This window comes from Castanea sativa, chromosome 7, assembly GCF_040712315.1.
Source record: "Castanea sativa cultivar Marrone di Chiusa Pesio chromosome 7, ASM4071231v1".
NCBI lineage: Eukaryota > Viridiplantae > Streptophyta > Magnoliopsida > Fagales > Fagaceae > Castanea > Castanea sativa.
This window is the reverse complement of record NC_134019.1, coordinates 18,374,667-18,390,072: the sequence shown is the minus strand read 5'-3', so window position 1 is coordinate 18,390,072 and position 15,406 is coordinate 18,374,667. Positions and strand designations below refer to the sequence as shown.

The 15,406-nt window shown below is 30.7% G+C and overlaps 1 pseudogene; it reads left to right on the top strand.

Annotated features, from left to right (window-relative positions):
* The first annotated feature begins 3,202 nt into the window (after positions 1 to 3,202).
* LOC142642923 (ABC transporter G family member 1-like) lies at positions 3,203 to 9,213 on the top strand (annotated as a pseudogene).
* The last annotated feature ends 6,193 nt before the right edge of the window (positions 9,214 to 15,406 follow it).

The following is a 15,406-nucleotide window of genomic DNA, read 5'->3' as shown; positions in this document are numbered from 1 at the left end:
GTACCTATAGCATTACTTTGTCTTAGTTATTCTAGGATCACAGTCTTTACCACATCAGTGTATGTTGCTTTCACATAAACACACCACATTTTTTTTAATTTATAATTCACAATTAGCTATGTAAGAGATTTGTTGAAAAAGATGGGTGGAATGAAGTTATTCTAGAATTATTGATATAAAGTTTTTTTTTTTTTAATCTAGAAAAAAATAATCGTTTGTCATACCAAATTTGGACTCATTTCATTTTGGCTTCAAACAGAAAAAAATCTAATGCATTATTTGGATATATATATATATATATATAGGGTTGTGTTCAAGTTAAATCTGGTATAACTCTAAGCAATGTTACACTATCCAATAACTTGTTATTGAATTCATATTTTGAAAATCTCTGGATTACATGTTCTACGTGTTTTTAATATGCATGCCAATTTTTATATCAATCAATTTTAAACTACAAAAACTTGAATTTAAATAATTGATTGATGACATGGTTATCGATCTTTGATCACCTTAAAATTTTGCAAATATGGAGAATATATAGAGATAATATAATCCAACGATTGATTTCTCCAAATTTGCATCTAATAAAAAAATATTTAGTATAATATTACATAGAGTTACACTTAGTGTAACTTGAACCCAACCCATTTTTTTTTCTTATATACAAATTTAAGGCTTTTGTATGATGTCATGTTATTTAAAACTTAATTATCTAATATAAATAATAATTTATTTTAAATTTATTATAACTAAAAAAAATCATTAATTATTAGAAAGATTATATTTAATTTTTTTTTCTTATAATATAAGTAGTGGTGAGAAGATTTAAATTCATATTATGCCAATAGAGAAAGAATTGAATAATGCAATTTAACTATAAAATTTTTCACAAAATATTAATTAAATTCATTTAAAAGTAAAAGGATTAAAGGAGGGGATCTTATAAAAAATTTATTTTTATTGTAAAAAAGAGTGGTTCATTTTAAAAAGAATTTGTATTAGTCATCCCTATAGAAGATGGAATGGAAGTCTCGTGATAATAAAAATAACATGCAAAGATTTTTTTTTTTTTTTTTTTTTTCTTTTCTAGAAATCAGGGAGGACAACGATGGAATATCGTAGTCCACTCATGGGGTCTATTTATAAACACCATTGTACGCTTCTATAATATATATATATATATATATATATATATATATATATATATATATATATATATATATATATATATAATTTGATAATAAGAATAATAGAACTCAAACTTTCATTTTCTTTAGGGAAAATAACACTTTTCCAACTTGTGATTTGTCTGAAAAATTATACTTTCCCTATATGTGGTATAAAAATTGATTCTTTACTCGTTTGAAGTTAGTTTTGTTTATCTCTCAATATACACCTCTGTTAAAAACATGAGCAAATTTTTATTTTTGTTACTTTTTTATGTTTCTCTCCTCTCAAAACATAAAAAAACTAAAAAATGAAGGGAAAAGAAGATCTAAAAGCTAGGTTTTGTAAAAATTGTTTGGTACACCCACATAAACACATATTTTCAGTTTTTAAATAATATTACACGTATTTCCACATACTTTTTCACCCACACATATTTCTACACATATTTTCAAATACATATCTTCAATTTTTAAATGCTTGTACTAAACACCCCCTAAAGCTTAACTTTTACCTCTTCTTTTCATCTATAAACTTATAGATTTTCTATTTTAACATATTAAAAATTGAAAAAAATCAATTAAGTTCACCGTGTCTTATTCTAAGATGCATCACGGCCTAAAGCTAAATCCACATACAGAAAACGCATTATATAGTTGATATTCGTGAAGCATATCCTAGATATTCGTGAAGCATATCCTGCAATATGAAAAAACAAATATTTTTAAAACAATTGAAGACTTCCTATTTAGCAAAAGACCCTAAACAGAAATGTTTATTATTACTCATAAAGTCGACAAATGGCTTGGACTAATGCAATCACTAAGGACAACTTTTTAATCAATTGCCAAACTTTTCGTCAAAATAACATATAAGGACAATTTAACACAGTTGTCATACGTTGAATCATCTTCTAGTACAAAGGTTCTGCAATTTGCCAAATGCTTGACAGTAGCGTTTAACGCCCAGTAGAATCTGCTTGCTTTGACAGCAGCAGTTGTAAAAACTTTCATTTCAGCGCCCCGCACTCTTTGACAGTAGCTAAGGCATCATTTTAATTTTTAATGTGTTAAAATAGAAGATCTAAAAATTGATATATGAAAAGAATATGTAAAAGTTAGGTTTTAATTTTTACAAAACTTAGCTCTTGGATTTTCTTTTCTCTTGATTTTTTAGTTTTTTATGTTTTGAGATGAGAGAGACATAAAATGGTAAAAAAAATACAAATTTATACATGCTTTTAATAAAAGTGGGTAACAAGAGATAAACGTTGCTAACTTTTAGTAGATAAAATGTCAATTTTTAAACCACAGAGAGGCAAAGTGTTTTTAGGACAAATGCCCATAGGCAAAGTGTAATTTCCTATTTTTCTATTAAATTACACTACTATATGTAAGTACCATTCTTAGGAACCTCTGTTTTATATTGAAAAATTTTAGAAAAAAAAAATTGATGTAAAAAAATTTGCTCTAAGTTTGAGTTGATTAATGTTAGCAACAGATCAAAAATTGATCGGTCTTATAATGGACCACTTTTAACAAATTGTAGAGAAAAACTATGGCAAATAGTAGCTTAAATCTTCTGTTCCACTTTTCATGTTCCACTATATATTTCACAAATAAAAATATGTCACATATTCACCTAATTTATTAAATGTTAAATTTAATTATGTCTTTTATTATTTCAATTTTCTAAAATAAATAAACAAATAACTCATCATATTTAGGTAATTAAAATAATAGAATGTATAAATTTAGCATTTAATAAATTAAATAGACATATATTATTTTTATTTGTAGAGTACATAATGGAGTAAAAAGAGTGGGAGAAGATTTGGATTCAGGCAAATATTGCCGTCATAAAAGATCTGTCTTCTCCCGTACCAACTAATTGCAAATATATGTATAGGTGTCAAAATGTGATTGGTAACTGATTTCAAAAAAAAAAAAAATCTACAAAAAAAAAAATAATTCCAAAGAATATGTGGTTTCACATTTGAATTGTTGAACTCGTGAAACACATGCCCATAGTCATATCAGAAATGCTGAGTTCTCAGCAACGCCTTTAAGTACTAAGCTCTCAATGCAGTCCTCCTCTCTATCCATTCCTTTGCACACACAATTGGCCATGGCTTCGCTTCTTCAACCGAATGCTAGAAACCATGAACCTAACCAAAACTCCAAAACTCTGAGTTCCACAGCTTTAGAAGTGGAAATCATAAATAATCCAATGCAAAGCAACAGAGGTGGAAACGTTGTTGTTAGAACTATGGGGGATGAGGATGAGGATGGTGTTTTCTTGACATGGGAGGATTTGTGGGTGACTGTTAATGGAAAGAAAGGTAGCAAATCAATACTGGAGGGTGTGACTGGTTATGCACGACCAGGGGAGCTCTTGGCCATAATGGGTCCTTCTGGTTGTGGCAAGTCTACCCTTCTTGATTCATTAGCAGGTATATCATCTCTTTTTTTGTTTGCCTAAAATACTATTTACACCTTATAAGTTTAACATTACTTCTAAATTTGGTTTTTTAACTAAGAAAATTTACAAATTTACACGATCTCTTGCATTGAAACAATATTTATGCACTTATTTAGTTAACATCTATTAGAATTTTCCTGTACAACTACATAAAAAAATGTAATTGTTTGGACCAAAAAAATAGAAAAATTATGTGGTTTTCAGATGGGTTAATGACGAAAATGTGATGAACTATAGTGGAAAGGAGCATGTTGACATCGTTGTAATAGTTGAGGGCATAAATTGGAAGTTTTGAAAACTCGTAATAAAAGTAACCTTAAATTTAAGAAACGTAAAATGCTTTTTAACCTTTTGTGTCTTGTATATACATATATATATATATATATATATATATATATATATATATATATATATATATATTTTAAACGCTTCCTAATAACCAAGAATATTATTAAAGCGTTCATCAAAAAAGAAAAAGAAAAAAAGAAAAGAATATTATTAAAGCAAAACAAAATTTGCATCCTTCCTGCAAGCATCCAAAACTATAGTAGGATGAAGATGCGAATTACACTAAAAAGAAGACCTAATTGTGTTTTAAGTTTTAACTAGACTTGTTCTATTTATTCTTGAATTTTTTTTTTGGAGACCAAAACATAGTTGAAGGCCTCTGCAAGTTCCTCTTACTAGCAATTTGAGATGCATGTCTCCTAATTTTGTAAGCAAAAAGACGATATATATATTGAACATTATGTATGTGCACACAACTGTTTTTCACCCAAGGAGGTTGTTAAGTGCTTGTATTCCATTACTTTGGAAGTTTGAGGTTGTGGGTTCGACAAGTAGCAAGCTCTACTATTACTTGAATGGTCCCACACAATGTCATATTCGGATTTAAGTGGGTTTTGGAGTAGTGACCACACTTGCCAACCTCTTCTTTCTTCAATTAAAATCTTCTTTTTAAAAGCAAGCTATTTTTTAGGGGGGGGGGGGGGGGGAAACCTTGGTTAAGCAATTATGTTACTACTTTTTGCATATACTATATAACAGCTTTAGCTCCATTAGGCATTAGCGAACCAACAAGAAAATCGTCAATGTCAAAAAAGAAATTGAAGGCCCACCACACAATATTGTTTTGCTAGATATTGTGTTTTTTTTTTTTTTTTTTTAATAAAAAAATACAAATCAGAAAATATAAGCAAATATGATTTGAAAATTCAGAAGAGCATTGTTATACAGCAGAATTATACTATAGTTGAAATTTTGTTTTAAAAACACAATTTTATTTATTAATATGAATGGTGAAATAGTATTTTGAAAATACAATTTCACAATTATAAGTTGTAACTAAAAGCATGATTTCCGCTATTTCTCCATGCATATAGTGTGCAACTATTATCATTCATTGACAAATGTCTAACTAGTCTTTTATGGCAGGGAGATTAGGTTCAAACACAAGGCAATTGGGGGAAATTCTAATCAACGGCCATAAACAGAAACTAGCTTTTGGAACATCGGTAAGAGATAAAAGGAAAAAAAATCTTCTCCTTATCAAATCAAAGAGAATATTTTCTTTAAAGAAATAAGGGTTTGACTTGGGTCCATTCTAGTGAATTGGACGGACAAGATTTGGAAACATACGTGTTTAAAATTGTTTGCATGTCTACACCATGTCCTATCTAGTGCAATAAGTGATGGAAGTTTTTCCAAGAAATTAGTTTAATTATTCTTAGCCATTTAAACATGCTAATTAGTTTAATTTTTACCTTAAACTAAATATAGGCATATGTAACACAAGATGATACTTTGATGACAACTTTAACGGTGAGAGAAGCTGTGTATTACTCGGCTCAGCTCCAACTACCAGACTCCATGTCAATGTCAGAGAAGAAGGAGAGAGCAGAGATGACAATAAAAGAAATGGGGTTACAAGATGCCATAAACACAAGAATTGGTGGGTGGGGAGCCAAAGGTATCAGTGGTGGGCAAAAGAGAAGAGTGAGCATTTGCATAGAGATCCTGACGCGCCCAAAGCTTCTCTTCCTTGACGAACCAACAAGTGGACTTGATAGTGCAGCATCATATTATGTGATGAGCAGAATTGCAAAGTTAGATCAATGGGATGGAATTAGAAGGACTGTAATTGCATCCATTCATCAGCCCAGCAGCGAGGTCTTCCAACTCTTTCACAATCTTTGCCTTTTGTCATCAGGGAGAACAGTGTACTTTGGTCCTGCTTCAGAAGCAACTGAGGTAAGTTCTCTAATGTTTATGAAGTGTATGTTTATGTATATATATATTCACTTCTTGTTGCAATATATAACTAAAGTTTCACTCTTTCAATTTCATGTAGTTTTTTGCTTCAAATGGCTTTCCTTGCCCGACTCTCCAAAATCCATCTGATCATTTCCTTAAAACCATAAACAAGGATTTTGAAAAGGTAAGTGACCCCTGGCTCTTATGTTTGGTAGTTTGTTGATATTAAATTTTGTTTGTCCTTTGACCTTTAAATTTTATTTTATAATTGACCTTATAATTTAAACACTTCATTTTGGTCATTATATTTTAAAAATTGTTTTAAAAAATTCCTTATAATTGGATGAATAATGTTGACATGACAAACTAAATTCATGTTATGTCATAAGTTGCTACACATCATCAAAGTGATTTTGGTTTCATGAATTGGATTTGTCACATCAACATTTTTTATCTATTAAAGGACTCTAAGAACTTTTTTGAATTATCTTAAAATATAAGAATAAATCAATGTCATTAAGAAATGTTTTTTAGGGTAATCATTAAGAAACTTAAAAAATATAAATTTTAATAAACAAACAATTTGAATATATCAACGTAAAAAAAAAAACACGCGAATACGTGAAATATTACAATTTTTTTTTATACTAACAAAAAGAATAAGAAAAAAATAGACTAATAAAAGATAAAGTACAAATTGAAAATGCTAATATGAGAATAATAAAATGACCACAACAATTTCATTACAAATCTTATGCAATAAGTTGTTAGTCTGTTATTGGTAGGTAAAACATGTCAATATTGAACACGAATTAGAATTAGTAACAACTTATCACATAAGATTTATTATGAAAATATTGTGAATGTAGTATTATTTTTATAAATATTGAACTCAAATTCTTATGATTCTCAAGTAAAGGTGTTCAACAATTTTATTAGGGCGGTCAAATTAAAATAGGTTAATTTAGTATATAATATATATTTTTAAAGTATATCTATACATTTTTTAAGTCAGGCTGGTCACAGAACATATTAGTTTAAAATGATTATTTATATAAATTTTTTTTTGCATATATAATTTTTTTTTTTTACAAGTGAAGGTGAATAGAGTGTCAAAGGTTGAGTACCAAATATGTAATTTAACCTATTATCAATGGCAGTTTAGTAGGTGACTTCGTTAATTAATGTCTTTTTATAGATACATATCCTCTCCATTTTGTTTGGAATTGAGTGAGTTCATTTGGGTTAAAATACAATTAATATCCTGTACATAGATCATGGTACTTGATACATACTACACAACACATTAGTAATAACTAATTTGAACCATGAAATAAATCAATTTTAAATAGAAGTGATTTTCCTTTCAACTTGGTCTTATGCAATTACTCATCTTAGAAGGGCCTCCTTATAAATCTAATATTTTTTTATATATAAATCTTTTGTAGGATCTCGAGAAAGGTTCAGATGGAGGAATACCTACAGAGGAAGCAATAGAATCTCTTAAAAAGTCATATAAATCATCTGAAACTTACCAACAAGTTCAAAGACAAGTAGCAGAAATATGTAAACAGGTAATTACTTAAATAAGAAATTAATCCTACAGTTTAATTTTCACAGCATAGACAAATAATATTTCCTAAATCAAGTACAAAAAAACAAAAAACAAAATTAATGAGTGAAAAATTTATGTTGGTTTCAGGATTGTGGAACATTAGAGATGAAGAGAAGCCATGCTGGCTTCGTTACTCAGTGTCTTGTTCTTACGAAAAGGTCTTTCAAAAATATGTTCCGTGATCTAGGCTATTACTGGTTGCGCCTAGCTATTTATGTTGCAATCGCTATAGGCCTAGCCACTGTGTTTATTGATGTTGGCTATAGTTATGGATCAATTCAGGTAATACTTAAGAGTGATATATTAAATATTAATTCCTTATACCTATGATATATAATGCAAATTAGGATCAATTCAAAAGCTAAATTAATCATTGCAATATTTTTTTTTCAGGCTAGAGTTTCACTGATCATGTTTGTATCTTCATTCTTAACTTTAATGTCCATCGGTGGATTCCCTTCTTTTGTAGAGGACATGAAGGTTTGTTTTGTTTCTCATTTAAGTATTAATCAATTTTATGCACGTATATCTACTTCCTTTCTCTAAATCAACAAAAAATTATAGTGATGATCACAGCTCGCCTGTTACTAATAAATCAAGTTTGATTATTCGATTTTGTAGATTAGAATGACATTAGAACTAATTCCATGATTTAGATGCAGCGGAAAGTGCAATTAATGCAAAATTTGAAGCTTTGTTAATGTCATACTCAATTATTTCAGATGTTTTTTTCCCCCTCCCATTTCTCCAGATATTTGAACGAGAAAGGTTAAATGGACATTATGGCACTGGTGCATTCGTTTTAGGCAACACATTCTCGGCTCTTCCATTCTTGCTAGTGATTTCACTGATTCCAGGGGCAATAGCTTATTACCCTCCAGGACTTCAGAGAGATTCTGAACACTTCCTATATTTTGCTGCTGTGTTATTTGTTTGCGTGATGTTAGTTGAGAGCCTAATGATGACTGTTGCAAGCATGGTGCCTAATTTCTTGATGGGTATAATAACAGGTGCTGGAATTCAAGCGCTCATGGCTCATGGTATTAGGTGGTGGATTTTTTCGATATCCGAATGATCTTCCCAAACCATTTTGGAGATACCCGTTGTACTACATTGCTTTCCACAAGTATGCATACCAAGGATTGTTCAAGAACGAGTTTGAAGGGCTAACATTTCCCAGAGATAATTCCGGAGGGCCAATCAATCTAAGAGGTGAAGAAATTTTGAGAGATACATGGCAAGTGGAAATGAGCTACTCTAAGTGGGTTGATCTTGCTATCTTGGTAGGAATGGTGGCTTTGTATCGACTTTTGTTCTTGGTTATCATCAAGACCATTGAAAACGTAAAGCCAATTGTTGCAAGTTTCATGTCAGCACGTTCCAAGCAAACAGCACAAGTCATGGTGAATCCTTTTACTACACCCATGCATGGGGGGACTATACAGCAGAGCTAGATGTTATTGATAATATTAGAAAATAATGTTATACAACTAAAGAATAAGTCTGTTTTCTTTGATTGTTATTTTTTTTTTCAATAACACGCAAATTCAAACCAACATGCCAACTCCAAAACTGCTAGCGGCAGTCAAAGTCACGGAGCTAGTTATAAACACACACACACCATGCAACACAAGCGATGTGGTACATATTATGAACTGATTGTTAATTTAAGGAAATGGACTATCTTCTACTAATGTTTGTTTTTAAATTTATTTGCAAGCACATCTATATTATGGACTGAATTATCCAGGTCCAAGACTCCAAGTATGTTGGTGTATTAATTATTATTACTGAAAAAAAATGATGGAGCATTGATATTTGATTGTAAGAAATTCTAGGATTTCCTTGATTTTACTTTTTTTTTTTTAAATATATAATTTGGTAGATACGATGGGGAAGGAGGATTTTGAACTTGAACATCATTATTAAAAACACTAAGAGGTACAAATTGAACCATAAAACTCTTAACCTTTTTTTTATTTTATTTTAAGATACTTACAATATGTTGCTTATCCAGCAAAACCCTTTCTTTCTTAAAGACTTAGTACATGAGGAGATGCCAACTAAATTATATGATTTTTGGCAAGCTCTTAAACTCTTTATTTTACCTAAAATGAATAAAGTTCATTTTATAATTAAGATTTTATTGTCTAGATTAGATAGTGTAAAGTGGCACAATTTTAAATGATTTGACACCGGATACAAATTTAGATTTATAATATTTAATACAAAGCATAAAATGGATCAATGTGAAATATAGATGTTAAGATTTTATTTTATAGATTAGATAGTGTACACAAGTGGCACAATTTTAAATGTTACACATTTGGATTTATAATCCTATTATCCTAACGTGAAACTCTAAGGTAGGCGAATTGGATAGTAAGTGTGTATTTTTTATTTATTTAACATTTAGGTAAAGTTACTATAAAGTTAAAATAACAAATTACTGAAACTTAATTAAGACGTTTGTTTTATAATAATAATTAAAACATTTTGAAAAAAAAAAAAAAAACTAAGGGTAAAAAACTAAATATGAATGCTTATTTAAAATTCAGATTCACATAATAAATTGTGGCCCACATTTGTTCGCACGGGGGTATGTTTTAGAAATATTAACAATTAGCTTTATCTCTTGAAAAAACACAAATTTGTATTTTGGAGTACCACATGTAGGGACTAGAATTGTGGTCTAAACCCACTTAGAATAATGTAAGAGAGTAGGTCTAATGAACAAATTGCAAAGTTGTGCAAATTCAGACTTAAGATTGACTAGGATAAGGTTATTTTTACAGGAGTAGGAGACACAAATTTAACGTATAAGCTTTCCTTGGGCAAGTCCAAGGATGAGTTGTTCATACAATGATCAGGAATATTTTCTTTACAATGAGATTATTTATTCTTTTTTTCTCTCTAGGTATTCTTTCCTTATATTGTCCCCTCCGTTTTATCTTAGCCCTCCATATATACAATTTCCAGGTAACATTTTGGATGCATGTCCCATCAAGACTCTTTTGGAGGTGGTAGGAAGGGTTATGAGCTGTGAAAACACTGTTCATGTGTCATTTCTTCATAAATGCGGTCAGTTCAGTTGATGCAGTGCATTAAATATGGAGGTGGTAGTCACCTTCCTAGATATTTCTTCTTTTCGTTGCTTATATGGCTCTATTGCCTTCCCTGGAGCTCTACTTTCTAGTATGGTTGATTATCTAAAGTATTTTCGATATGCCTTTGCTCATCGAGAACCTTAGTCCACGAGCTGGGTCCCTTTTTCTCCTCGAACTTCCTATCTATGTGCATATAGATCTTTAATCATCCTCGGATCTTTAATTGTTCTCGGATAGGGCCCAAAGCCTAAAGATGTGCTCAGATCACTTGCTCCCACACCACACATTCTCAACAACTAAACAAATATAAATACAATTTTTTTTAACTTATTATTATCATTAATTATTTTTTTTGGGATCAAGCTAAGTAAAAAAAAGGTTTGTTTTACTTCTAGTAGTTTTTCAATTGGATATTTAATTAGTTTCTCTTCAAGATAAAATCATGTGGTAGTGAGTTTTAATCTTTACCAAAGGTTTAATTAATGAGTGATGTGACAATTTCTCATTAAAAAAGAAGAATAGATGTTTAATTAAAAAACTATTGGAGGTAAGCTAGACCTAGTAAAAAAAACATAAACACGTATTATGATATTTTCAAAACAAAGAATTCAAAAAGCCAATTTTTTTTAGGAAAATTTAATGGATGCCTTAAGAGCATTTGTTAAAGGACAATTTTTAGAAACTTTTTATAAGAAGAGAAAAATATAACTAACTATTTTGGCAAATTTTTTTAAAATAATTTATTAACAAATGCCCTAAAAATACCTAATCTATAGGCTAAAAATGCCTGATCTATAGGCCCATTAAACAATCAGGTGGGCAATTTCATCACCAACTCTAGGAACCCATGAGAAATCAAGATGCATTGGCTCAACCAAAGGAGTTACTAGAGATTTCTCACATCCTCAACTATATAAGAGCAGCTTCCTAACAAATTGACTTTCCCTGCCTTGGCTGTTTCATCCAAAATACACTTGGAATCCCACTCTACTATGACCTGACACATCCTTTCCTTCACAGCTAGCTCCACATATTTTTTCAAGCCTAAATCATCTGCGAAATCTATGCATATCATGTAGGTACCAATTTAAGCACCCAAGCTTTCACCAAACCGCCCTTATGGCTTCTCAGTACAATCGCAACACAAGATTTCCGGTTTCCAAGTCGCATAAAAATTTAATTTGAGCCTGTTAAAGTAGTTGTGTAATTGTGGGTGATAATTGATTTAAAAGCCCACCACAATATATTTGCATTAAAAGCCCAAAAAATACAACTAAAAAAACTATTCAAATTTATAAGATTATAGATATGATTAAAATTGAAAAAAAGATTTGGTTTTGCTTATCAGTACATTTTTAACTGGACATGTCCATTTGTTTTAAATATATAATGATAAGTAGTAGTGAGTTTTAATCTCCACTCTTTATTTATTTAGTAGATAATATGACAGTCTCTCGTTAAAATAAAAAGAAGTTCTTATTAAAAAATATCAAATGTAAGTTAAATCCAAATAGATTCAGCACAAAAATACAACATAACTCGATTTTATTAAAATCGAGTTTCAAAAATAAAGGTATTTTGCTAAATAATTTCAAAACATAGGCATTTTGTCGCATAATTTGTAAATAAGGGACAAATTTCCATTTTTTTTTTCCCATTAAAAAGCCCAGAATTCATTAGTTAAAGACAATTGAAAGCATAGTTCCACACATAAAAACTCACATAGGATAATTGAACTAATGGACGTAACTAAAGAAGTTGTTGTCCTTGAAAGCTGGCAAGAGAACTTAGGCTAGAGGATATATAAATTTGGAAGAATGTCAGGATTTCTAATCAATTTAAGGTCTCAAATTTCACCTTTATTGTTAATCGAGTCATCAAATATCTACTGTAATTTGCCTTTATCTCAAATCATATTTAGTCATTTTTAATTTATATAAATTTTAATTCTATTTAAACTTTTAGGTTTTCCCGTGGTACTAGTTGCACGGCACCAGGACAAAAGGTGCTTAGCCGAAAAGTTTTAGGTGTTGATTTACTTTCGGAAACTGAGATTGCTGGAGAATGTAAATATATTCCCTGCCAGCACTTGTGAGGATCTAGTGAATAATATGGAACATAGACAAAAGGCTAGATCTCAGATAAGTTGATATTTCTGTTTAAAAATTTATTCTTTGATTTTCATTTGTTTAAGTTGGTTCTGCATTTTCTGCATTTTGATCAATTTGATGATAAATCCATTACTGAATAAATTTAAAATGTAGCTTAATATTTGAATTTAATTTCTGCATGAGTTATTTTCATTATCTGAGGTCATTGCCTCCTTAATCGAAGTTCTTGGCCAAAATAATAATAATAAATAAGAAAAAGGAAAAAAAGAAAAAAGAAGAGAGTTTGTGCATCTCATGATGCCCTTTCAATTTTTTTGGTGCTTGTATTCTGTTCTGTGGTGTTCTTACTTCTTATACACCTTTCCCCATGAATAAGTTTATTTTGATTATTGAATATTTTTTATTGATAAGTCAAGAAAGGAAAATAGATAAAGCCCAAGAGTAATAGGAACTAGCCCAAGCCCAAATCCAAGTCCAAGTCCAAGTCCAACACCTAGCCCATTATTTTTAAGTAGAATATGTTATTTTTTACTATTGGAATTTTATAGGATATGCTACATTCAGGAGTAACTATGTATCTTTAACCCATTGTAATTGATGTTTCTACTTCCCTAGTTTGAGATTGATACAATAATTCACTGAAGAACTCAAATAACTATTGATGGAAGTTGTAAAGTTGTGATTTACAACTACATTTTATGTTGGCTTTATTCCATGACAAAAAGTGTTGTATTTGCTTTTATTTTGCTTCTTGTATTTTGTGGGATTTTATTGTATTAGGTTTAGTATTAAGTTGGTGAAGAATCGAGCATGTATTGGATGAATAAGTAGATTTCGCAAGTGTTTCATGAGAAACCTACCTGCGAAAGAGCCACGTGAGAAGCATATGTTGGAAGCTGAAGAGTTGTGTCAAGTTGTCAGTTTCGCGAGTATCTCGTGAGAAGGGCTAACCTGCGAGATACCTACAAAACTCTCTGCTTGGAGGATTTTAAGTGTGATTTTTTTACCCTTCACCCATACTATATATACCTTCATTACCCACAAATGTATGAGAGACCATTTAGAGAGAAAAACCCTTGATAGGTTTTCTACAACACAACACAACACAACACACCCATCTTTTAGAGAGAGAGCTACTCATTCTCAGTGAGAAATCATTGTAGCCTCTTCTCCTTCCCTCTCCCATTATCACACCTTGAGAGAAAATTTGTACCCAAACATAACTCACACTTATTCAAAGTGTAGAGAGTGTTTTAAAGCTTGAGAAATTTTGTGGATTTGTCAAAAGAAGCTGGTGAGGCTTGGTGGATGCAATCGGGCGTATTGCGAGATCTGAAAAGCTAGTGAAGACAAGACTCCAAGAAGTCCATTGATAGCAGGAGGTTGGAGGGCTCAAGTATATTGGGTAGACTAGGCTTAGAGGGTTTTTTATTATTCGTGTACTCCAACTTTTTCACTAATGGATCGATTTCGACTTGGAGGGTCGCAAAGAGATTTTTCGTCAAATTTTTCGGTTTCCTCTTAAATAACACGTCTTGGTTTAATCTTGTGTTTGCATCTCTCTTCCCTTCCTCTTGTGCTTTACATTTATTTTTTATTGTTCATATTTTTGCACTAGAGTAGTTATCAGTTCAATCATTGCACATGGTTACTTTTGTTCCGCACTTTGATTAAATAAGAGTAAAACAATCTGGCCGTTATTTAAAATTTGGGGTCTGAATAAGCTCTGGTGTTTTAACACAAATCCAAGCTTTCAAAAGTCATTCTCAACAAATTGAAAGATACATAATAGATAATACATTTTCGCCCCACCTTTTTTGCAAGGGAAGGGGGGGTTGATTTGGGGGCTCCAAAAAGGGGCAACCACCCTTAGGAACTTAAAACCCTTTATGCCTCCTTTTGAAATATGGATGTGAAGGAGCACTTGGATGATATCTGATACCAAAATAAGAAAAAAAAAAAAAAAAAAAAAAAAAAAAAAAAAAAAAAAAAAAGGGGAAGAAGGGTTGGGCAGGGTGAAGATAGAAGTAAGCATGTTCCAAATATGGTACAGGAGAAATGGGGGCCCGTTTGATAATGTTGTTTTAGTAACGTTCTTTAAGTGTGAGTGAAAAAATGTTGTGAAAAAATGTTTTTTTTTTTTATAGAGAACTTGAAAACTTTCATTAAAAAAAAAAAAAAAAACATTACATCCTAACGGAGAGCTTGTTTCAAGAAACAAGGATTTCCTTCCATCCAAACCATAAAGTCAACAATACTAATAGCATGTTTTGCTAAGAGATGGGCAAGTTTATTCTCCTGTCTACATACATGAGAAAACAACACTTTCCTAACATCATGACAAGAACTTTGAATCTCATAAATTATAGGCAACACTGAAACTGAAGGAGGAGATAAACCTTTAAGGGCATGAACAACATTGAGAGAATCACATTGTAAAATGAACTCCTGTCGTAATAGCCGGAAAAAAATAATAATAATAAAAAAAGGAATTAAAAGGAGGGATATTTAAGTAAATTTTTTTATGGGGTCAATTTTTGTAATTAAAATTACTAAGGGGTTTTTAGAAAATAAGGTTGAAACCCTAGTTTTATATAGTATAACTTAAGTCAGCATATACTAACAGATGTTTTGAGGGAAGAGACTGGCCAAAATACTCAAGTAGAGAA